Raw genomic sequence first — 25,245 nt, 5'->3', positions numbered from 1 at the left:
CCAGAGAATTGGGATACAACAGTACTAATAAAAATTGTGAAAATTTACAAAGGTGTTTTTTATCTTCACTTAGGATCAATTTTCACCAAGTGAAAGCCGAATATATCGATTTTAACGCATTCAATGGAATAGATTCGAAAAATGACATTTTTGAAGAATCTATTATTGACGTCCAAATGCACTGCAATAGTATAAGCGTACATTCAGATGGAAAAACTGTAATAGATAGAAAATTTCGTTTATAAACAGATTTCCTAGGGTTTCAGATGATTTTAGAGGGGGTTTAGCCTACGAATATTTGCCGTATCTCGTCTCGTTCCCCCAAAAAATTTGTATGAATTAGAGTCAGCCAGTCAGTGGTCGGAAATGGGTGCTACAACATACCTTGTGATTAGCTTCCCAAAAGCAGAATAACGAATAGAAAAACGTTTAGACCGACTATAATGTGAGTCAATGTTTGCTGTTCTGTGGAGATAATAAAATAAATGATAAGTTATAAGTTTGCATTAGGTAACTGTGGAAGGACAAGCGAGAGGAAATAATGGCTTTAGAATGACCACAAATATGGCATGTAGAAATGGTTATGCTGAATAAACTAGATGATTCCATGGTCAACTTGATGAAATTTGATTGCAATTCAGTATGTTAACCCAATTATGGCAAGATATAATTATTTTTTTAAAACAATAATAAATTTTACAGTTTCTTTGCCATTTTCTCATCCTAACCACCTAAAAATTCTTTAAAATTTCTCTGCACTCTTTTTTTATAGTTGAAATATGCCACAAATAGCCATTTTTCCGATGGTAGCATTCAAGGGTGGAAAAAATTTTCTTTAGTAAAAAATTTAGAAGAATGAAAGAAGAAAAGTAGATCACCTACTGCTCTGGGGTACATATGTGAAAGTGCAGCTATTTGAAGTAACTGGATCCAATCAATCCCACTAATCCAATCAATATCTGACCAGTGCTGATGAGATTAAGTACAGAAGTAAGTGGATGAAAGTCAATTCCCCTTGAAGTTAAGTAAGATAAGTATTTAATGACTGTTATTGAATCAATAATAATTTTCAAAAATAAATTTTGCGCCAATTTATTCATAGAACGCGACTTGAAAACAGTACTTAGTGATAATTTTTTTCTGCTATCAGAGGCGAAATAATTCCTTCCGTCAGATGGAAGTTTAAGTACCATTATGAATTGGAATAATTATGGTAGCTCTGGTGATAAATGATTATGGAGAACCTCGTGCAAGCATATCGTAATATAATACCTCATTTTAAGGAATAGTTTACTGGATGATTTTCTACTTTTCTCCAGTTTTTTTGGGTAATCGTGAGTCCGTATTTGATCCTAGTCGATGAGGTCAAAAGTAAAAATAAATGTTTCGTCTTCATTTCTTAGTAAGTGGTGTATCACGCAGATGCTCGGAAATTAAGATAGCGTCTCTGTCATATGTTCTAGGAAAAGGCGGAAGTCGGGAAGGTAAAGAGGGAATCGGTTGCCTCGAAGATAATGGTAGCTTTCATTTCAGCCATGATTGTATTTTATGCAGTTCGTAATTCGCCAACGCACTTAAGCGCCGCTCATTTGAGACGATACAGAAAGCGAGGTATTCCAGGCGTAATATTCGTTCAAAAATGGAGAGGTAGATTCCTGTGAAAGCAGAGCGATTACGTTTTTATTTTAAGGAGATTCGAGGAAGTTTGTAAATGCTGCTTTGTATCGCAATTAATCTTACCATGGAAAAATTGTTAACGTTGTAATGCAAGTCAGTCAAGATTTTGTCAAAGATAATCTCAAGAGAATTCATAAATTCAAAGTAAGAATCTGCCTCGCAAATGCTGCCATGCTCTCAACAGCTAAGAATTCTATTTTCATCGACTACTTTTTATCATGCTAAGTATTGTCCATGGTGATTGACCCAGTATAATGTCTATTCTCTTGGGTTACAATTCCACTGGACTGAAAACCAAACCACGGCTCTTAGACTTAGTGGGCACTTCAAACACAGCATAGCTATACAGGTTCCATGATTCCCATATCAATTGTATTAAGGAATCATGGAAATAGAACAATGTAGTGGTCTGCGAAGTTAACTGAGAATCAATAGTCTTTGGCTCGATTACCGTGTCTAAAGGCTCGACAAGAAATGTGAAGTTTACCGTCGTTTACACGCCGGGTTTGAATTATGTCACATCGTGGTGCATACGTAAATTTATGGATAATAGACAATTTATGTTGTATTATATGGAGTGGTAAAAGGAAAACCAAGATAAATTTTGAATATGAAGGCTCAAAATACGTAAGGATTTAGATATTCAAAAGAACATTCAATTTGATGCATGGATACGGTATATTTATTGGATAAATCTTACCCACTTGAATTGCACCAAAATGAAGAAGAAGAAAACTGCCAATTAAGATTGTTTTACCACAGGAAAGCTCACACTTCCTAACTTCCCTTTCTTTAAAATGTCAAATATTACTTTACTACTATTTTACGAGAGATTTTTCATCGTTCAACATCCTCAGCATAAAATTCTCCTGGTACATAGACTTGTTTAGTGCTCACAAAGGTAGCATATCTCTGGTACGTGGGTGATTTCCGGAATGAAAGTTTGAAAGCACGATGGTACGAAACGGGGCGGACTTAGATCATATGCAGTGAGGTGTATGGGACGAGCGTGACCTCACAAAAATTCAGAAGCCGCCCGGTGCATTTATAATCCGCGCTTTTGCCTGTTCAGCACAAAGCGAATGTACCAATGTTGAGCTGGAACACCTTTGAGGTTAGTGCAGTGAATGGCAAACTATATTGTGCCATATCTTAACATAATTGATAGCATAATCAGAATGGATCTCATTTATTAACACCGATATCCTTTAAAATCCTGGATTTAAATTTAGTATAAATTGTTTTTTTTATGAGATTCATTTATGCTCAAGCGCGCATTTGAATATATTAAAGCTTTACAACGACCCGGGTTTTGGAAAATTGGGAATTATTTTGAGTCATATTTTCCGTGATTGGCAATCAAATAGAAAGCAATGGAATAATAGGAACCAATAGAGTACTACGACTCTTTGCTCCCATCACAATGGCGAAATTCCACAAAGCTGAGCGAGAAACGACGCACTGAAACATGGCTTCTGATTCACTTCATCATTTTTCACGTACAAGTTTAGGGATGGCGGCAATGACAGCTCAAATGATGAATCTCGTACGTCATTATTTTCAGAGATGCTTGCAGCAATCACCATCATACTTCCATCATTTTTTGCCGTCATATTTTTATCCTCAAACCACCGTATACAGCTCTTATTGGCCATTTTACACCGGGGTGTTCAACAAATGTAACAAGTAAACGTACACAAACGACCATGCCCTGGACCGGGGAAACCTACTCAGGCGGGACTCGAACCCGCGACCTCTTGTTTGGCAGGCGAGGACGTTACCCCGCTGCCACCGAGGCCGGCGATAGCGACTATAGCATAGAAATATAGAAATACATATAGCAGCAGCTAATCAGGGAAAAAGGCCAAACGCCTATTAAGGTGACGCCAATGAACTTTACGATAACCAACATGCTTACATCAAGAATGTCTTAAATTATGTAGTTCTGTTGAAATCTGTCTGAACGGATCTGAGAAAACGTATGGCATGTGGAAAAATTAAAGGGGGCTTTATACCTGCTAAAGTGGACACCATGAGACGTTAGCGGAAGTATTAGGGAGAGGAAAAGCTTTCAAGAAAAATCTATGGATCACGGATGAGGACTTGAAAACTCATTGAAGGAGAAAGGAAGGACATGAATCTAAAACTTGAAAAGAACAGCTTAAGTAAAAGAAAATAGGAGACGAAATAAGTCGCAAAGCGAGGAAAGCCAGAGGAATGTGGTTGAATAACAACTGCGAAGATGTGCAGAAATGCATCTCAAATGACCGGATTATATAGAAAATGACGACTTGCATGACAATTATTTCTGTCATTGAAAAGCACATTTGAAATAATCACTATCCTTGTGAAAGATGACAATGCGATTCAGGCTTAACATTCCTGCCCACAGTGGTGAAAGGATTAAGTCCTCATATTCCATATAAGAGGTCGCGGGTTTGAGTCCCGCCAGGGTAGGTTGCTACTATCCTGAGCATGGTTGTTAGTACCCCTACAATTGTTTATTTATATAATCAATTTGTTCGAAAACCCTGATGTGAAAGGGAGTGGCGCCGACTCCATGGGGCCTGTGGGGGCCCGAGCCCCCTCAAAAATTCGTTATGGGTGTGAGGAAAAATGTGTCAGGCTTGTCAATTTTCCCCGAAATGTCCAGATAACGATATTCGAGTTATCAGGGTTCTAATGTTGATCATATGGCTCTTCTAAAATGCTGAAAAACATAAAACTCACCACTTGCAAAAAATATTGGGGGGGCCCAAACCGGGGATCCTGTCCTGGGAAATTTTATAAGTCGGCACCCCTGGTGAAAGGCCAATATGAGATGTTGGCAAGGGAATAAATAAATAGAAACTTAATTTCTCGGACCATTCACTTTAAGCAATTTATAAGATCTCTCAATTATTTGTTGGCATAAATTTTGGCCATTTATCGGTGCATGTGGCTCGTTAACATCATAGCGATGTATTCAGTCGAGACAGGCACGGATCACCGGTATATATTTTGGTCCACAACCACGCCCACCATACACGCTGAAGCCACCATGTGCAAGAGGAGCTGCTTCTCTTCGACTAGGTCCTACCTCCGTGTGGATGCATGTTTGTGACGGGACATACCCTTTCTCGATCTACTCTATCCACCCATGCTCACAAACAGCCGCTTCATCGTGTCTCGCGCAGCTACATCTTCCGGATGCAGCTTCTCTGCTTCCCCCGCCGTCTCGCTAGCTCCCCAGGCGCCAGGCCGAACGAGAGAGACATATATCCACCCTCCTGCGAATACACAGATCCCCCATCCATTCGTGGCCACGACCGCTTGAGTCCTTCTGCTTTCATAATCCTTCCGTGCCCACACTGCCGAAAACCCATGGTCCTATTCACCCCCCCACTGAACGAATTTGCAATTTCAGCTTATCACAGATAGTAAAGAGTTCTTGTGTTTTCATTACACAGTCCGATGAAACCAAAACGAAAATAGAAAATTTTTACACGAAAATGAAAGGATTTTTTCGAAATTTTTGTACTTGATAATGACCTCTATGGTCGAAACATGTCGTGCGGACGAAATAAATCTGTGGAAAGCAACGAAGTCTCCTTTTCATTTTCGTGTATTAATTTTTACAAAGTTGAGCCGGAAACCATTGAATGAAAACACCATTATAAAATATCTAAAATTGATTTTTACTTTGCAATTATTTTAATTGAGTTACTGCTATTGAGCTATCCTGTTAAATTTTCCATACAGCTGCTTTTGTACTTAAAAATAATCTTAGAATCCAAAATATTCTCAATATTTCATAGAAGACACATATGCACTGCCATGGAACATGTGTAACAAGGTAAGTGTTACATTTAAAGAAACTTTTGGCCTAATCTCTATCCCTGACGAATAATTTTGGTTAAATTCAGTAATTGGAATTACCCGCTAAAAACATTAGTGTAACATATTTACTAAATTCGATAGAAAAAATACAGCACATAATGTACTAAAACAAAGGTATATTATTTACAATCCAATTTGTTGTTGCGACTATTGTTATAATGAATTGTTCCAACTAGACCACAACGACTTGCTTCCGCCAAAACTTTCGCCACCGTTCACACCCAGAGAAGAAATTACTGGCCAAATCATAGCCAACTCTAGTTAGCTGAGATTCCGAGGGTTTTCACAAAGAAAACCAAAATAAAAATTCAATTGTTGTTCATCTCAAAAATTGTTCATTAAATGTACGGTGTACACAGCCAGAATTACAGTGGAGCTGAAATCTTTAAGATACAGCTAGAAGCTAGAGAATGATGTGGTTTCATTGTGCACTAACGTAAGGAAATTCTTCAAGTGAATGCTTGGAAACGTTTTATTTTTCGAGTTCATTTCCATGGCTTCCTAAGTTGACTGATTTTTCCTTCTCACAGCGATGGTTATTATTGTTTATGGCCAGTCTCAGAGCTAGGTAGGGCTTCGAATGCTCTAATTAGGATTTGAGAGAAGAGAAGACTGTTTCCAGTGGCGCGTCATAGATAATCCCTGCGGAAAGAGATTATCCGCTATTATTTTATCAGCAGCTGACATTTTAATTCACGCAGAGCCACACACTTGTTGATTTAAATTTTAATCGTACGGAAATAATGAAACTACTCAGTGGAAGTGATTATAAGGTTTCTCAGGGATAAAAATTTAATCACTTCGAAAATGGAAGTTTTAAGCAGTGGAATTAAGCTTAAAGGGATGATGACTGTAATCATATTTCACTTTTCTCCCGAATTTTCTTCCTCATGATTAATGTTAATGAGCTCAGCCTACCTAAAGTTATTTCAGTTACAGAATCTATTAGTCATCTTTGAATTGATGAATACGGGAAACCTCTCAGAACTGTTCACCGATTTATGCTACCTCTCTCTCTCATTAGGCAGGTGTTGATGTAACTTAAAGCATTTGTTTGATTAATTGGACCTTTTTCACCATCTGCCAGAAAATGTAGCAGAAATGTTCCACTTTTTATAGTTAAATTTAAAAACGCGAAGTTTTCTAAAAAAGTCAAACATTAAAAAACATCAAAACTTGCCAAAATGTCATTACCTGTAATTGAGGGATTTAAATTTATCCATTTGCTTACATATCCAGTCTTGCTTATATAGTAATACTTGGGAAACATTATGACAAATATAAGATATATGTATATTACGAAGAAATCGCATTTAGTAATCGATTATTGTCTATTTTTTTAAAGCCTGTAATGTTTTTCATCGCTACTTTTCATAACTGTAAAAATATTTGATTCATTCATATCTGGAAGAAGAAGATTCTCAACTAGCCTTGTGGCCGGTTTATAGAAAAAAATATCAATGAATTTAAATTGTCCTCTTCATCAAAAGTTAGCGTCACAGATTTTGGACGTTTATTGAAAAAAAATCAAGAAGTGAATATAACATATACAATAATAAACACAATGATATTCAACAGTATTATCATATAACAAGCAAATGATTGTAGTATTCATAGGGTGGTGAGAGGAATAAAGGTAAAATCACGTTGGGGATGGTCAAAGACAGATGAGGGATGAGAAATAGGATAAAAATTTGGAACACATTATGAATAAGAATTGATGGAAAAGGGGACTCTCAATAGAAAAAAAAAAGTTTATAGGCAGTCGGGTGTGAAACAATGACATAGAAAAACGATGAAAACGTCGTGCACGAAGGAACGCGAAGCGGGAAAAGAGAAAGATAGTCCTATGATCTGTAATTTTTCTTTTAATATTGCAAAGATCTATGATATTTTTTCAATGAAAACTGCCAATGAGGATGAGTACTGGAATTTCACGTAAAGTTCTCCCTATAACTAACTTTTTGTTAATATTTTCTATAAACTTCCAATAATTCGGCCTCGGTAGCGGCGAACTATAGTCCTTGCCTGCCACACAAGAAGTTGCGGGTTCATTTCCCGCCTGGGTAGGTTATTTTTGACCTTCGTGTACGATTAATTGTTAAATTAAATCCTTCATGTTAAGGGCCAATGGTGCCGTTTTCGGGGTACAAGAAGAAATAAACAAATTAGTAATAAATCTTCCACCAACCCCATGATTTATTAGAATGCAAATTTCTGGGTAAGTGAACGTGCCTATTTCATATTAAGGTTTATGTTTATGTATCGAAGAATTCCATTTCTCAAACGCACATTCTCACCTTCTGTTCCTGTTTTCCCTGCATTCCTCATTCTCCACCAATGCTTGCTATTCTCCCTTTCCACCCCTTGTACCGATATGGTGACCGTAGCCGACTGTGGTTATTCCCGCGCGGATACTCTGCGAACGGTTGCCATGCGGCGTCGGTGGGTAGCGGAGGTGTTGAGAATTTTAAAGGTGGGCTGATCCCAGCGCGGAGGGGTCATGTTATGGAACGGGGTGGGCTGGATGATATCGGGTGGCTGGACCCCTTGTACGTTGGGGCAAGAGAGGTTTAGAGAAGGGCACGGTTGGTGGTGATACTTGTTTTATTTCACCTGAAGGGACGTTTATAATGCGCAGGTGGGGTAATTTTAAGCGGTGAAATATCGTCTTGCGTGCGATTCATAAATTCGATTACCGTGGAAAGGGGGAAAACGTTGAACGGCTGGGAGATACAGAGGGATTGTTCAATCAGGCCCGTAGGTTTTGGTTTTGCCTCAGGGTCAACTGTTTTAAAGAGGAGCCATTATTTCCTTCTATTATCGTTTTACAAATATATTAATACAAATCGTGGAAACATTTCCCTCATAAAATCAGGGAAAATGCACTCTTTACTAACTATTGTTTCTAATTCTATAGATAAAATATTGGCTGCAGCATTTTCATTACTTATAAAGGCCAATTAAAACTATGCTTACTGCTCAAAATACCAAATTTCGATATTATATAACTCCAATATCTTAATGCTGTCAGTAAATTCAGCAAACATTTGGAGTCATCATGCTATAAGTTTCTAAAACATAACTGTGATTATAAAGTATTGGCTGCAGTGTCATCATCAATTCTAATAGACGTATAAAATATAACTGCTAAAGACTCTTGTACCATACTTGGATGTATTGTATCTTTGGCTACTCCAAAGTGTCGGTAAATTAAACAACAATTCGGAATCATTATACTTGAAGTACTTCAAATATAATTTTCATTATAATTTTTGAATGTTTTTCCAAATTCTATGTTTTAAATGATTAAATTCATAATTAAAAAGAAGAACAAAATTCATGACACGCCCGTGGTTTTTAATCATGGTTAAAATTTTATGGAAAAAACTGTCACTTTATGTGTTTTATTTTACGAACCTAATGAAAAATAAACTGGAAAATCACATCTAAATAGCCTGGTCTCGTGGAGTCGTTGCGATAACCTTGCGTTTGTTTTCCTCTCAACGAGTCTTTGGTTCGATTCTCTGGAGAGGTTGATTTTCAATCGGCGGTCGTCATGGTAACCTACTTGTTTGCAGTGAGAACGCTCAAGTAAACAATGAACCCCTTTGTGTCTCTTCCCTGTACTTGCATTTACTCATCGCTTTAGCGTCGTCCCTTGATAATTTTCCATTCCTCTCTTCGATACCATTTTAGAGTTACCATCGGGAAGTGAGGTCAGGTTTTTATGTCAACTCCCATTCAAAGTCGTAAGACGTCCATACCTAATTTTGTATTGATCGTATTGTATATGCGGACTAACCTTGATACATTATCCAATCTGCTAATAAACCTGCACTACAGGCATTTTATAGCCCTCAGAATATCAGACGCTGTTTTTAATGCCTTTTGAAGAAACCCTTTCCTTCTTTCGTATGAAGTACTTATTTTTCAGTTTACTATTTATGCCTAAGATAACTTTTTTAGTGATTGAGAAAAATACTGAATTACAAAAATTAATAACATGTGTCTTTTATGGGTAAAATTCCCCGATTGGATACGAAATTCAAATGTTTTCGACAAATCTTGATCTTACTGGATCATAAAATCCATAATGTAGTAGTTCGATAAAGATATGACATTCTCTTTTCATTATGATGAAGCTCTAGATATTACTAAAACAGAATCACGCTAGCTTCACATACCTCTGTAATTTAATACACTCCAGGTGAAGCGTTGATCACATGTATTAGGGACAATCTGAATATATGAGAACGTCATGTGCCGCTAATATTATATCGCTCTATTGAACGCATTTCATCACGCCAGCATTGTGGTCATCAATATAGCATCCCTTATTTCGATGGGGTTCAATCGAGGCGTGGTCTAATATTCGGTTATTGCCTGCTACATCCGCGGAGTCTGCATGCTCCTTTTGCCTCGCTCTACAGGGATGGTTTCATCACCAACGGAGTTCGTTCTGCACTGCACAGGGCTGCTTTGATATGCAGATATCGGGGGATGATTAAAAAGCGCTGTCTATTAAATACTCAACAGTAGGCATAGATTTCTAAGCAACATGTATCAATGAGAAATTCGCATCCGCTATAGTCTCCTGCGTTAGGTCACGGGGATTACCACTATCTATGAAGCGAAAGATTGCAGCAAATATTTTTTAATTCTGATTGTAGTATTTGTAACGGGACTAATAACGTTAATTTCACCTGGTATTACCAGTTAAGAAAGGAAATGTAAGTAACATATAATTTTATGGATAACAGCATTATGATAACTTATGCAGAACTCATTTACGCATTTTGAGCAAGAAACGGCAATGTAAAATTATTTATGGAATTCGATTTAGAATTTAAGGTAAATATGAAGCGGATTCACAAAAATTAAAACAAAATGTTAATATATTCTGGGGAGAAAAAAAACTTGCATAAAATTTCCTTGTTGAAAGAAAAACAAAAATTTATAATTAATCCTCAACCTCAAATTTTGTGGGTAGGCCAACCTCAATTTTCTCTCGGTGCTAGTCAACCACTCGTTTCTATTCAATTACTCAAAAAATTCTCTAACCAACATATTGAACCCTTATTTTCCAGCAAAAGATGCTTCTGAGGACTTCTGTAATTGTATTTAATGTGTTTAGAACTAAGCCCTTACATGATACTAAAAGTTATTTGGTGAATCTGGTTCCTATTGTCATCACCCAGGAGATATATTCTTTTTTTACTTGCCTAATCATATTACCATCTTTCATTATATTAAGATTGAATCAATACCAGCTTGCGAGGAAAATAATAAAGAATAATACAAGCCACACCACAAGAAATATTGAAAAAAATAGGTGGGAAAGGAAAAAAATCATATTATTTTCTGAACACATCCTACGCTTTCAACACATCATTAAAATGTACACAATATAAGTTTTCTCTGATTGCATTAAAACTAATTTTTTCCTGTACTTGCTAACGCATTTATTGAAGAATATTCGCATGAGTACGCTAGTCTCTGCTATACGGTCCAAGCACGGCATAAATACTTTCGTGGGGCGGATTTCGCTCGTCAACTGTCGCGTTGCGTCGCACACTTCCATTCCCTTCGTCGTATATCGTTGCAAAAACGGATGCGGCGTTTATTAGCCCTCTGTCGGACATTCACGATTAGCCACCGGTCATCTTTCACCGCTCAACCCTTTGTTGGACATGCGTGTAGCTAAAGAAGCGACCGCTTCCTATTCCATCTACGACGCAAAGGAGGCGATTGCATGCATTTTCAGACAGTGCTATTCCTTTTGTACGACGATAGAGGACAAATCCTTGCCTTCATCATGACACAATGGCGTTCAGCTTATCATCCATTCTAGCTTGTGTGAGCACACTGCTTCAACTGGCATCGAGGATAGGCAAACGATCATTATTTGATTTTTTTGTTTTGGTCTGATGGTTACAAGTTATATTTTTGAGACTTATGATTAAGATAGAAGATTTTCGCCTTTTTACCTCTATTGTTTTCTATCACATTCACCTCTCAAATGAGTTTTGCTGTTTTTCGTGCGCAAATATCAGGTGCAATGGTCACAACTTATATTTTGAGACAAATGGTCAAAGTAAAACAGTAATTCGCCTTTTCTGTTTTTCAAAATCACCTGTAAAATAAGTTTCGCTGATTTTCTTACGCTCGAACTAATTAAATAAGCAACTTTATTATCTATTCCGCTCTCGACGTGTCCAAAACATGGTTTCTGAACTCACCAATACTTTCTTTTGCTGGATAAAATCCTTGTTCAAAGAAAATTTTCCTTGAATTCATTAAAAAAAGGCGATGAGTGACAATTTAGGTGCCAACGGCGGATTTTTCATTTATTTTCAGAATATACTTTTTCTATGTTGTCGAATTGTAATGTTTTTCCCTCAGGTGATCTTTCGGCGATGATGTTTTTTTCCTCATTTCAAGGAGGTCGTTCTGCAAAAAATATTGCTGCGTTCCTGGAATTACATTCAGAATGGGCCATTTAATTTCTTTTTAAATTCACTGCTACAGTGCGTCCTGTTTTTTTTTAATAAATGCAACTAATGACCACTTGTCAGAGTACCAGAGCATTAATTGGAAATGTTAAGGTCAAAAATGCCAAACTTCAATTTGAAATGTTTATTTATTCTGTAGGGAGTTTAAAATCTAGATTGAACTCCGCGACCCTTAAACTTATTCTTAGCTGGGATATGCAGAACATTGAGCTATCCACAATTATTTGGTAACCTCATATTTTCTATTCCAAAAAGGTTAAACTAAAAAATTGAAATACTTAAATATATTGCAAAACCTTGATGCTTACTTATATCGGTACTTGATGCTTATAACCATATTACGTTTGTTTATTCCCATCTCAATTTATTAGACAAATTGATATAACTTTACACTTTTTTGACCAAATTACACGATTTTTCCCTTTCATAGTTCGCATGCCCTTTCTGCCAAACAGCCTTATAGTGTTGTACAAATCCATAAATCTGTAAATGGACCCCGGGAACTCATACTTTGGATTTATAGGGTAGGATATATATCTGCACGGTTTAATTGCTAGTACAGAGTTTAATGTGGTAGTGTATATTTTCTTGCATAAACATGCCTCTATGAATAAAATCAGATTTTACATCTCCTGAATCAGAGTTTTATTGGAATAGAAGTATTTCATTTCTAATAGAAAATACTATCAATTTTCTTGTTTGGATTTTAAAGTCTGACAACTGAAGTTGAAATTCACTTCAATCTTTTCTCTCTGTGTTTAGATGCAGTGAAACATTTACTCCTCAGACCTTGCGTCTAAGAAAATGAATCAAGGTATGACTACAAAAACTACTTAATTGGGCCAAATATTGGCATCATAATGGTGAAGAGTGGTATTTATATCCTGCGATGGCTTGGTTTCTGGCGCAAGATAATAATTTGATCTTTCTTTTCTTCCAGGTGAGACTCTGCTGGTTCTCCTTCCAGTATTACTGAATAGAAACCTTTACAGTGGTGGATAAGGGTGAGTTAAGTAACCGCTAGGCAATGGTCCCAAAACCTACAAATGTGCAAGAATTTTCCTGGTGCAGGAGAAATTTTCGATTGTCATATTTTCATATGTATTGATTTAAGTGACAGAGTCAAAATTTATTCCCTCAATTCCCGTTTCAACAAGACGACAACTCATATATAGCCCGGCGCGACATTTTTTTCAATCTCTTCTTCCTCGGAAATTATTGTTGGGGGCCAATTTCATGATAACATGGAGGAAAAAATGCTTTTCACCTACAGTCAGCAGCCCATTTTCGGGACAGATTTTATTTTTTAACATAAATAAAGATTCTGTAGGAAGAAAAAACAAACTCTTAATGTTAACCAATACTCAGAAGATCCCTTGCACTTCGAAAATGAGAGAATGTTGATCCGCCATTCCTTTCATTTATTTTTTTTCGTTGTTTTTTAACCTCGGTTTGGAGTACTTCTTTTTTACTTAGAGCACCATTTATATGCCTGTATGCCTTTTACATTCCTATTAGCCTGTGGCATATTAAAACTAAAATAATACTCTAACTTGGCACACTATAGTAGTTTTTTTATATTTGTATTGAACAAAACTTACCTGCATAGTACACATAAAACTAAGAGAAAACTATTAAATAAAAACTTCGCTATGAACACGGTTTAAAGAAGGCAGTGCTGGAAGGGAAGGGAGGCTCCCAGATCGCTTCTCGAATACTCCATGGAAACCTACCTTAATCGGTAGAATACTATAATAATAATGAACACGGTATGATTATGCAACAATAGATATCACTCCGAGCACTCACACTGTAGCCAACCTGAAAAATTAAAAAGTCCCCCTTTGTCTCAAGTTAGATCCCGGAACCTAGTATCGGCTACTGGCGCTATATCTTTTATCTCTCGGGGTTGCGTATGTCTATATTTTGTCATCATTATTATTACTAATACATCAACTATGCAACGAAAAAAATTACTTTTGTTTTGATAATGCTGGAATATATTTGAAAAAATCATTGCCGTATGTTAAGTTGAATACCTCTTTTTCCTCATACTGCCCATTCCTATGTGCATAATAAATTGAATTTTCTTTTCCCCCACGCCGTTATTCTCTCGTAGTTACGTAAGTCTGTTTGTTGTTACCATTATTATTACTAATGTATTAACTGCATAACGAAAAACTTAATTTTCTTTTCATAATGCTGGAGTATATTCGAAAAATATCATAGCTGCGTATGCTAAGTTGAATGCCTCTTTTTTCTCATGCTATCAATTTGATAAATGTAAATCATAAATTGAATTATTTTGCGTCTTTGCTGTACGTACGTGGCTCCTGAATTGATTGAAATCTCCTCTAAAATAGCTGTTATCCTGGGCCATCGTTATCGACAGCGCTCATGGCTATCGTGCGGAATAAATTCTCATTAGATCAAGCGGTCGATGTGCAATTAAAAAAAAAAAATGTGCTGCCGGTGATAACCAATCCCCGTCAGCGATTGATCAATGAACATTTGTTCAGCGGCGAAAATCGCATAAAATTTCCCGCCCAGATGCGTCGAGAAATTTTTTATGTCTGTCGCAGTGCAATCTACTGATCCCCAGTAGGTAGGGTGGATTTATGTCTGGCGCAAATGAGCGATGATATTTTTTTACTTACCATCTACATGAAATTAAACTACAATTATTATCTTCTGGCTAGTTTGAGGTGTCTAATTTAAAATAGCAGGCATTGAAATAATTAAGGGAAAGCCCCTTTAGCATACCATTTTTTGGTTTAACTATGCGTACCCATATTAATATACTTCTAGAAGGGATTATTCAGGAAATCAATTTAAAACATTGTGGAGGTCAAATTCATACTCTACTTCATTAATTTTTGTGGACAGAAAAATGTGAGTCCACTATATAAATTAATACTTAAAGTACACAAAAATTAAAAAAATTGTAAAAAATAAAGAAAAGGATGTCGATATTTGCGGATGTCCTTCATATTTTGAACTCTAGATTCGGCCATTAATTAGTTTTATCCCGAGACTTGAGGAGAAAAATTAAGAACTCAGGAGTGTAAGAATTAAATAATTATAAGCTATTAAAATTTTTCCATCTAAATCTATGTATATTTAGATCCGCGTAAATTGAATAATGATTTTCCATTTCCTGTCTTGCACTGCCTGTACATTTTTGCCATTGACAACAATGTCGCCAGTGATCTTTCATGAGTATTCAGGTCAAAGGTGTTACTCTGCTTCCTTCTCTGTCTCACACCGACCTTCTGTACTGTTTTCTTAGTTTGAGTGTTTAGTGAATTCTTGCCCATACGTAGTTATGAATCACTTAGATCATAACACAATCTCATATGCCTTTCACTTTATGTAAAAGTTCCACTTTTATAAGATTTGCAAAAATTAATTTAGTTCATTATCACGAAAAATAGTTTATAGGCTTTAAAAAATAATAATAATTGATTTAATGCATTTTCAATTATAAAGACGTTTTTTTTAGCAAGGCAAAGACATTTTTAACGAAGAGGATAGTGTAGCACACAATACTTCACCCACAAATTATTTGAAGTGAAGCTAATTCTAGCACAGGCTTTTGCTAGACACAAGTGTGGCTGTGTTACTTTCCTAGTCACATAAAAAATTGAAAAGACGTGCTATGCATGAGAAACGATTACCCGTCAGCCCACCTTAAAGAGAATATTCCCAGGATGAATAATGAGTCAAAGTCATAATTTAAAGTCTAATCCGCATAGCACGTCGATCCGTGGCGTACTCTTTTCGAAATTAATCGCGAACAGCTGTCATTGAATCGAATTTTATTTCAGTTTCATTTTATACGGAAATTTCATTAAGGAAAAGCGGAATTTTCGTGCTAAAACCGTAACAATGGAGAGGAAAAGGCTTGTGATTTTAACGTCGCATGTTTGCTCAAGCAACTGTTTGCCTCCTAATCAAAATTTTAATCACGCTTCACTAATCCATAGAATATCATCTCAATTCTCACGAGGACGTGAAATATTTAATCCCCGATTTTTTTAAATCTGCCCATAAAATTAACGGTGACAGCCGATGTGATATTACACTCATCAGCGTCGAGCCGAGCATGTGAAAATGATATCCGCCTTTTGTTCTCGAAGTGATTAATTCCAATGTAATGCACGGATTTCGAGAGTACTCACTCTAATGGAAGGAAGTTCCAGAAGTCAAACTGATGTACGTCGATTCAGGAGGTTTTAAAATGAGATGCAGAAAGCTAGCCGAAAATAATGGTGTCTAAGAAAATAGTAGTCTCATTTTGCATGAAAGGCTCTGAAACAAACTACCGCCAGAAATAATAAAAGTTTGGCAAATAAGCACACATGGTGATCTATGGCTTATTACTTAGGTAATATTCGAAAATAATAAAACATTTGCGTAAGTTAAGAAAGTTAAGAGCAGGAACATAAGAAATGCTAAAAAATTGCAGCACCGCATGATCTACACATTTTCTAAAATTAAAATAAGGCTATGTTGGTACAAATACGTTATGAATGTCCATTTTCAGCGCATTTCATTCTTCCTTGTGTGACGAGCGATTTAATTTTTCTGGAGTTGATTCTTCGTGCACTTAGCTCTTACGTAAATATTTATTGGACGATGAATAAACTAAAATTACTACTTACGATTCAGGAAAATATTCAAATGCACCACTCTAGTTGTACCTTATAAAATTGGAATTTAAAACACAATAATGATGGAAAGGGCCGGAAAAATTCTCAATTGTCTTTTTCTAAACAATGTTGAGTCCACATTTTTTCAATTAACAATCAGGATAAAAGTGCTCTCGATCAAAAATAAAAACCTCTCATAATTTTCCTACCAGTTCCACCACCAACCACGACCTATGTATAAGGATCAGCAGACCAATTGGCGGTCACGGTGCACTGAATACCGATACCGACTAAGTCAACAACACGGTACACACGTATGATTAATAAAGATAGCGCGAATTAATGAGCGGAAATGAACACCCTACCACACGCTGATCAAACACGGGCGGCATTTGAACATTCATTAAAACGCCGATGGATCATCGTCCGGCGATGATTAAAAATACGGGGCTCGTAGATCCGGCGGCTGTCAATCAAGCTGACCGGTGATGACGGCAAAAGCCGCGCTCGGTCGCCGATATCTAAGGCAGCGGAGCATTCACTGGCCGCGGTAGGGGATTTGGGTTCGGCGGGTAATAACCCGTCGGAGACAAAAGGCCCGTCATTGGGTGCTAACCCCCTCGCGCCCTTTTTGGAATACGTACGTACCATTGACACGACCGCGGGGCATTTCATTGGCCATTACGAGCGACGAGCAGACAATAGGCACATCTCAATTCGCGATCGACAATTATTTCCCTTTCCTACACACGCATTTCTTCTTTTGTCCCAGGGGATCGGGGACGAAATAGCAGCATGGATTTTGGGACCTTCCCGCTCATTTTGTTTTTTTTATTTTATAAACGCCAACCCGACGAACCCGAGCGCCGAGATGGGGTGGTGAATTACGACCCTAGACCCGACCCGTTCTTATAAAAATGTGGAGGTGATCATAGGCTAGTTTTATGGTTTGATTAATCGACTATCGACGATACGATGGTAGTTATCACAAGTCTGTGACAGTTATCGACAACGGCATCTCGCTGATATACCGATTGACGATCACTTACAACCACGTTTCATGCTTCTAGCGAGATGAAAAGTAATATTTTGGCAGAATGTGAAATACCCTCGAAGAAGTGTATGTTGAACAGACAAAAATTGTAGTTGAATATTTTAAAGGGTATGATATTGTTACATAGATAATTTTTCATAAAATAATTGATGATTCTAACAGTAGTTACGTTATGATAAGAAGATATTTTATACACTATTTTTTACTCCACAAGGCAACGCGAATAATATAAAAGAATTAAGGAAAAATAATTGTGGTGATTCTCATTTGTCTTAGTAAGCTATAGGTACCTACATTTTAACTCCAATCCACGGGAACGTAAACTATATAGGCTAAATTGTTCCTAACTCTTTTGATTCTTGCAACGCGGCGTAGAATTTTGCTGCTCAAGCTTTCACCCCATGTCTTGTTAGGATTAGCACATTCCATATCTTTGATCGCGAAATCACCTAATAGTACAAGGTCGATAATGAAATTGAATAGCTGAAATTATTTACATTGAAAATCTTGCAAATTATGAATGTCACAGAATGTTAAAATTATTTTTTTCTCAAAATTTTCTGCTCATATGACTATTTACACCGTAAGAGATCGATGAGGATGTTTTTAGCTAGTCGGTCTGGGCTATCTGTGAAGTCGGTGAAGGTTATTCTAGAAAAATCGCTTCATGTGGGTAAGATATGTGATAAAAATTTCATTTTTTTAGTCTTTTCCTTAGTCATGTTAGCAATTAAACCATAGTAGAATTATCCCTCTCATTATTTAAAGAAAAAATCGGCCGTTTACAATTGTACTTTTGAACTAGTACCCGAAGTGTTATTTTAATGCGAGATATAAAATTTAAAAATGCGTAAATTGTTTTTCATCGAGTGCTTTCATATTCTGGCAACAGGTTAATTCAGTGTGTAGTGGTAATTAATCTGAGCTAATAGAAAAATCTGTACATTAACCTGTCTTGGAACTGCGTGCTATTTTAAATGTTCAAGTTATTTTCCACGCATTTATAAAGCACTATGAGTTATGAAAAAATATGGTTTTCGATATGAAATGAGTTTATTCGGTGAGTTTTTTGAGAATTGATTCTCTACATATTCGATTTTGCCGTATTCAAATATGGGTGACTATTTTCTTTCTAAGTTTTTCCAAATACCTTCTCTCTTCCCAAAAAAACTTTCCGTTACTTTTCCAGAAATTTCAAGGTTAATTATATCTGCTGATATGAGTCGAACCTCTACAGGGTAAAGGTGACGCAAAATACAAAAGTAGTAAAATATGAGGTATGATTTATTTTTTTTGCATATTCGAAGATCAAATTTATTGACTAAAATGCTCTAATCTAACTAGATTCCTGCCTTCTATGGGGCACGTACCATCCGTTAAGTGAATATTTTCCATGAATCGTAGGAAAATGAATGTGTAAAATATGTATACGCTGACAACCCGGCAACAGAATCAGTTGGAAGGCCATAAGGTTACTGGGAAAGGAGGTTATAAAAAATGAAAACCGTCTTTGGTAATGTAATTTCATTGGCAAAGAATTTAGCACGCTGCGCCTCAGGGTGTGAATATATGAAGAACATTTTTAGATTCCATCGGAAAGATCACTATGTTGCGCCGGATATCTTTTTATGAGTACTTAAATCTCTTTAGATTAGGGATATGAAAAGCAAATAATACTTGAGGTTTCCTGAGATCTTATCTGTAGTAGGTAATGCCATTCTTTGAGTCGTACAAGATTTAATAAGGAGAGAAGAATTATTTAAATAAGTTTATTCATGTATCATAATTTATTGACTACATCCGTAAAGCCTTTTATAATACTAGTTGCTTTATCACCCGTTGAACATCATACCGTTTATAAAATGTGTCTCGAAGGTATTATGATAACTTCATCAAGGCTATGGGAATTTGTAATGCATATTCGCAGTGAAAATCTTAATGGTGCAAAAGCTACATATAGAATTAGTAGAACATAATCTAGCGCTGAAAGGTATTTATTAAAATCCAATTCCCTTGGAAAAATAATTCCTAAGGTATAGGGCTGATGCGGTATCTGCAAATCGTATGAATGATAATGCTAAAATTTCGATCAGAAGTGGTACACCTGGTAGAGGAAAATAAGTTTAAATTGTGCGATTATGGACCCTTGCTAGTATATTAAGCAATACTCTGGGTAGGTTGTAATGGCTGCTACCGATATGAATATCTAATACATAAACTCCATAAAAACACGTCTCTACCTGTGTACATGGAAATGTTAGACTACCCATTCAGAGTGTAAATATTAACGTGGTGATAAACTAGTGAAAAAATCATTCGGGAAGACTTTAAGGCTGTGTGAGGAGATATTTCTTAAAAATTAAATATCTCTTTGGTAATGGAACGTTATAGATAAAGAATATAGCGCGCTCGGTTGAATATGAAATATGATAATAAACGCCTGGTTTTGCTTCAGATTCAGTCGGAAATATGTAGCTTCGAATGTTTTTATTCGGAAATTAAATGTCTTTAGAAATGGAGTATGAAAAGAAAATAACAGCTGAGATTTCCTCAGATACTATGTGTTGTGATTTAGTTCTTGTGTCGAAGGTACTATGAACATTCCACGGGTACTAGGAAAATTTGGAGTGCCTATTTGCTGGAAAAATTTAAATCAGTCGACAAACCAGTAATAGTATCAGTAGACCATAATATATACAATTGAAAGGCGTTAATTAAAATTGAATTTTAATAGAAATAGTAAGGCATTGAACGGCTGAGGTGTCTACGTATCGTATTTTTGGTAGAGTTAATATTTTTATTTGAAATGGCTTAACCTGAGGAGAAAAGTAGTTTAAACTATGCGATTCAATAAGATGGGTTGTTGACGAGTTGAGTTTGAGGAAATTCATTGTGCTTAGTAAGATACAAACATTATTTTGTGGAAAATTACTATACCTGTTTTGGTCATTTTTATCTGATTCTAAATCCTTTCTAATATATCAATCGATTAGGTAGGTAGGTGACATCTGCTGATCTGTATATCGAATATCATAGGCACCATAAAACGCGTCTCTACCAGTGCACAACGTGCACTGTACATGCAAAAGTAAGAACACCTTTTCAGAGCGTAAATATTAATGTGGTGATAAACCAGTGACCGAATCATTCGGAAAGACCTTAAGGTTACTTGGGAAGATGTTTATTAAAAATTAAATATCCCTTTGGTAATGGAATGTCATAGGTAAAGAATTTAGCGCGCTCGGAAGAATATGGAATCAAACCGAGGGTGTGTATATGAAGATAAACGTCCCGCCCTGGCCTTTTCCGTTGTGGGCTGCCCTTCACGCTCTCTTATCCCACCGTCTTCATCCCCTTTTAACCATGAATTTACCGCCCTCTCCCCCACCCCTTCCCGCTCCCTTTCACTCGCGTCCCCTAACCCCCTCCAAACCACCCCTTTCTCTCCATTCCACACCCTTGACCTCGGTGGGCGGTGCTCATCATCTCTGTGGCTTTGTTCGCCCTCACCTCTTTGCTCCACGAACCGTAACTCGGGTGTTAGGAAGTGAGGGTGAGTTGCTTGGGATTGTGTGGTAGGTTTACGCAAGCGGGGAAGTGAGGAGGTGGTATAGGTAGGACTCAGGTTAGATCGTTTGTAATAATTCTTTGGGTGTAATAAGTAATAAACTACAGTGCAATGAAACCAAGGGTGGATATAGGATTTTTTCTTGGGGGTTGGCGGGTGGAAGGGTCTGACAGGCAAACGGTCTTATCATATTTGATTTTAAAAACCACATTCAATAATTACTGTACGAAATATTCTCTTTGTTTAAACATGGAAGTTATTAATATGAAACTGGATGAATGAGGTACCATAATACACAGTACAAAATAAACGTAATGATAACCGCATTAAAAATCTTGCGCCCGGGAGGGGAGGGGGGGCACGGGCCACCGTACCCCTCCCGTAAATCCGCCGATGATTGAAAAATATTTACGGCCTTTGTGGCAGCGCCCTCGCCTGCCAAACAAGAGGTCGCAGGCTCGAGTTCTGCATAAATAGGTTGCCACTCTCCAGAGAATTATTCTTCATGCATTTGTTCATGTAATTGTTAAAGTTGTTCAACACCGCAATGTAAAATGGCCGATATGCTCTGTATTCGGTTGTACGGGAATAAGTCAAGAAAAAAAATGAATTGTTGACGCGCTAAATAAGAAGTAACTCATGCCCAGAGAATTTATTTCGTTAAACTATTTGTATATTACCAACGTTTCAACCGTGGACTCGCCCATCGTCATCAAGGGTCTGGCTCAATTTGTATCTGAGGTATAGTTCGCATTCTAAAAACTCACTCATTTCGTACTGAACTCGTATTCGAACTCAATGCACCTGGGCTAGAGGTAATTATGTTTACTGTGAATGCGAAAAATGGAAGGACTATAATGGTATAGCATTTGACCAACTATAGCCATGATGAAATGATAAAATGTTTATTTCCACACTTTATAATTACAAAACTCAACAACAGACCATAGTTTCAACACATTTTTTTGTTTTTTTTTGCGAGCGAGTTTTGGAATTAAAAAGTGTGAAAATTACCATGCTTGTTTTTTCATCATGGATATATCGAACTTCCACCAAATAATGCCAGAAACGATTTTATATGGCCAAATATAATTTGCATTATCGATATAGTGGCTTTGAATTAAAGTAATAGCTTTTAAGGTTTAACTTTGTGGAAGGTAGTTTTAAACATGATTAAAAATTGACTTATCACATTCTACTTCTGAAAAAATTACATTTCCGATCTGAATTCCATAATTCGGGTGTTGGGAAGTGGTAGTAAGGTTAAGTTTCTGGGGGTTGTGTGCTAGGTTAGCGGATGCAGAGATGTGAGGGGAGGGTAGAATAAGTAGGATTCGGCTTGGATAATTTGTGATCAGTCTTTCGGTGTAATAAATAATGATTGAACATGAACTGAAAAAAAATTGTTTACCTGCGAAATAAAAAAGTAATTCTTTCCCAGTGAATTCATTTCATCAAGCCTTCACAGGATTTCCAAACGTTTAATTCTTTGTACATGGTATGTTCGGAAAGTAAGTTTCATTTTGTAAGAAAAAAAACAGTTAAAAAAATTTGCACAAAACTCTACATTCTTACACTAGATTTCGACTTAGATCCCGTGATTTTCCTGGAATTTTTGTCATAGCGTGGCATGAGTTTTTGTGTACTCTCTTCGTAGAATATTACCATTGTGTGGTGCTCCATAAGGTAACACATTTCTTGAGCTCTATATAGTTATATAATATCCACGTTTTAATGTACGGCTCGTCCATCGTCATCAGTCATCGTAATTATACTTATTTTTTAGCTTATAAAATTACAGGAGGTACCTAAGGCAGTCTAGTAAACAAAGCTTGGCTGTTTCATGAATGTTTCCTAGTTCACATTCCAGTTCAAGTCTTTGAAACCCCAAATGAAAAGCTCCTTTATAATAACTCTTATCCCTCGTTTTGCGCAAGTTGTGTTACTATAGGAGGGAAGTGGACTGTTTGAGTGGGCGGGGGTCGGGGTTAAGCAGGGAATGGAGGGGAACTCCAATAGATGTCCCTACTGTCGTATTCAATATGTATGTTTAAACATAAGATGCTTGTAGATCAGTCACCTGAAGATGTAACTACGTTACGAAACCAGGGTCGTGCTCATATTAATATAATAGTGAATTTGACAAAGTTTTACTCCTTTATTTCCAATATGGAGAGGTTTCACAAAGTTATGGCTGAAGTTCTCAGTTATATCTAGCAAAATTTTTTCCCTTTCCGTAACGTTTCCGTAACTTTCACACAGTTAAGTCTGGAATAATAAGTTTATGTATAGATCATATTCTATAAAATCACTCAAAATTAACTCACTTATGCCCGAGGTCATTTATTCTAGGTAGCTATTGCTGACTCCTTCCCAGGAATTTCCTCCGAAATAATATGAGAGAATAACTGATTTCGTGATCTAAACCTAAAATTGATCAATATCTCCTATATCATTATGTGGAAGTATATTACTCATTTCAAACTTTTTTTTATTCCAACAACTGAGTTTATTTCCTCCATCATGTAAGCCATCCCATATCCTTTCAGCGCGCACATAGCACAGAGGAGAGAGTCCGGTCTGAAGCGTGTAGCCCCGCAGGCTTTGCGGTGGTGTCAGCCGGGCCTTCGTCGTCGCCGCGTGGGAACGCCGCACTGGGGAAGAGAGGAGTGCATTAGATAATACGGCTGCAGGGTTTAGGGCGCCGTGAAAATGGCCTCCGCCGGAGGATGAGTGTGGCCGGAGCGTTCACGGCCCTGTGCCCCGCGGGCGAAATGCTAGTGCCGGCCGCACCGTGCGCTGAGCTGGATGCGCCGGTGTTTCCGAAAGGCTACAAATTCGTGATTTCATGGGAGTGACAAGGTTATTGCACGGCCCTGAGGGTCTCTCCGTTCTTATTAGCTTACCGTACCGCTGTTTGCATCACCTGGCCAGGCTCCTTCCTTGTAATACTGTGGAAAATGCATTGATGCAACATATTTCTGAGGGATTTTTTAAATATTGGATAGAATTTTTTGGCCATTATGCACATTGTACTTCTTTTTTTTAGCTTATTAACACTCCGTTGGTCACGTGACGTGTACTATACGCCAGGCCACTTTCTTTTCTTTGCCCATGTGGTATTTAAATGCTTAGGAAACTCATATTCCTTGTGGATATGGATTGCTGCAACATATTTCTGAGGGATTTTTTAAATATTGGGTAGAATATTTTGGCCATTATGAACATTGTACTTACTTTTTGTACCTTATTAACACTCCGTTGGTCACGTGACGTCTACCAGACGCCAGGCCACTTTCTTTCCTTTGCCCATTTTGTATTTAAGTGCTTAGGAAACTCATATTCCTTGCATGTCATCATTTTATGATTCTGAATTAGTCACTAATATTATAATATTTTTGTCACAACTATGAATAAATTTTGATATTTTGATGTTTTGGTAGTCTGGTAAACGTCATGCGACAACTTGAGTTACAATACGTTTCATGCTAATAGCTTCGTGACATTCATCGCAAAGTTTCTAAATACTTTTATAATTTAAACTGACAACTATTTAAACCGTTAAAATTTTGGATATGCGTCTTATTGCTACGAAGTTTTTATTGTAATCAGTTTGGTATAATTTCGTTGAAAGAAAAACTGTAAGAAACGTCAAAATAAGTAGTATTCAGTCTTTGATCAATACAAATATCTTCATCATTATAATGCATAAATTTGTTGCCTATTCATGAAATTTAGTTTTTAATGAATGATTTATTGTAATTTAAAAAGTTACTTCCACTTTAATGCATTTTGTTTAATCATTCCAAAATGGTCTCTGTGAGATACCACGCGACAAATAGCATTCCAAAACGTGACGCGACTGACGGAGAGTTAAAATACAAGAGATACTGTGGCAAC

Source organism: Ischnura elegans, chromosome 11, assembly GCF_921293095.1.
Source record: "Ischnura elegans chromosome 11, ioIscEleg1.1, whole genome shotgun sequence".
NCBI classification, from domain to species: Eukaryota; Metazoa; Arthropoda; class Insecta; order Odonata; family Coenagrionidae; genus Ischnura; species Ischnura elegans.
Note: the sequence above shows the minus strand (reverse complement) of the source record.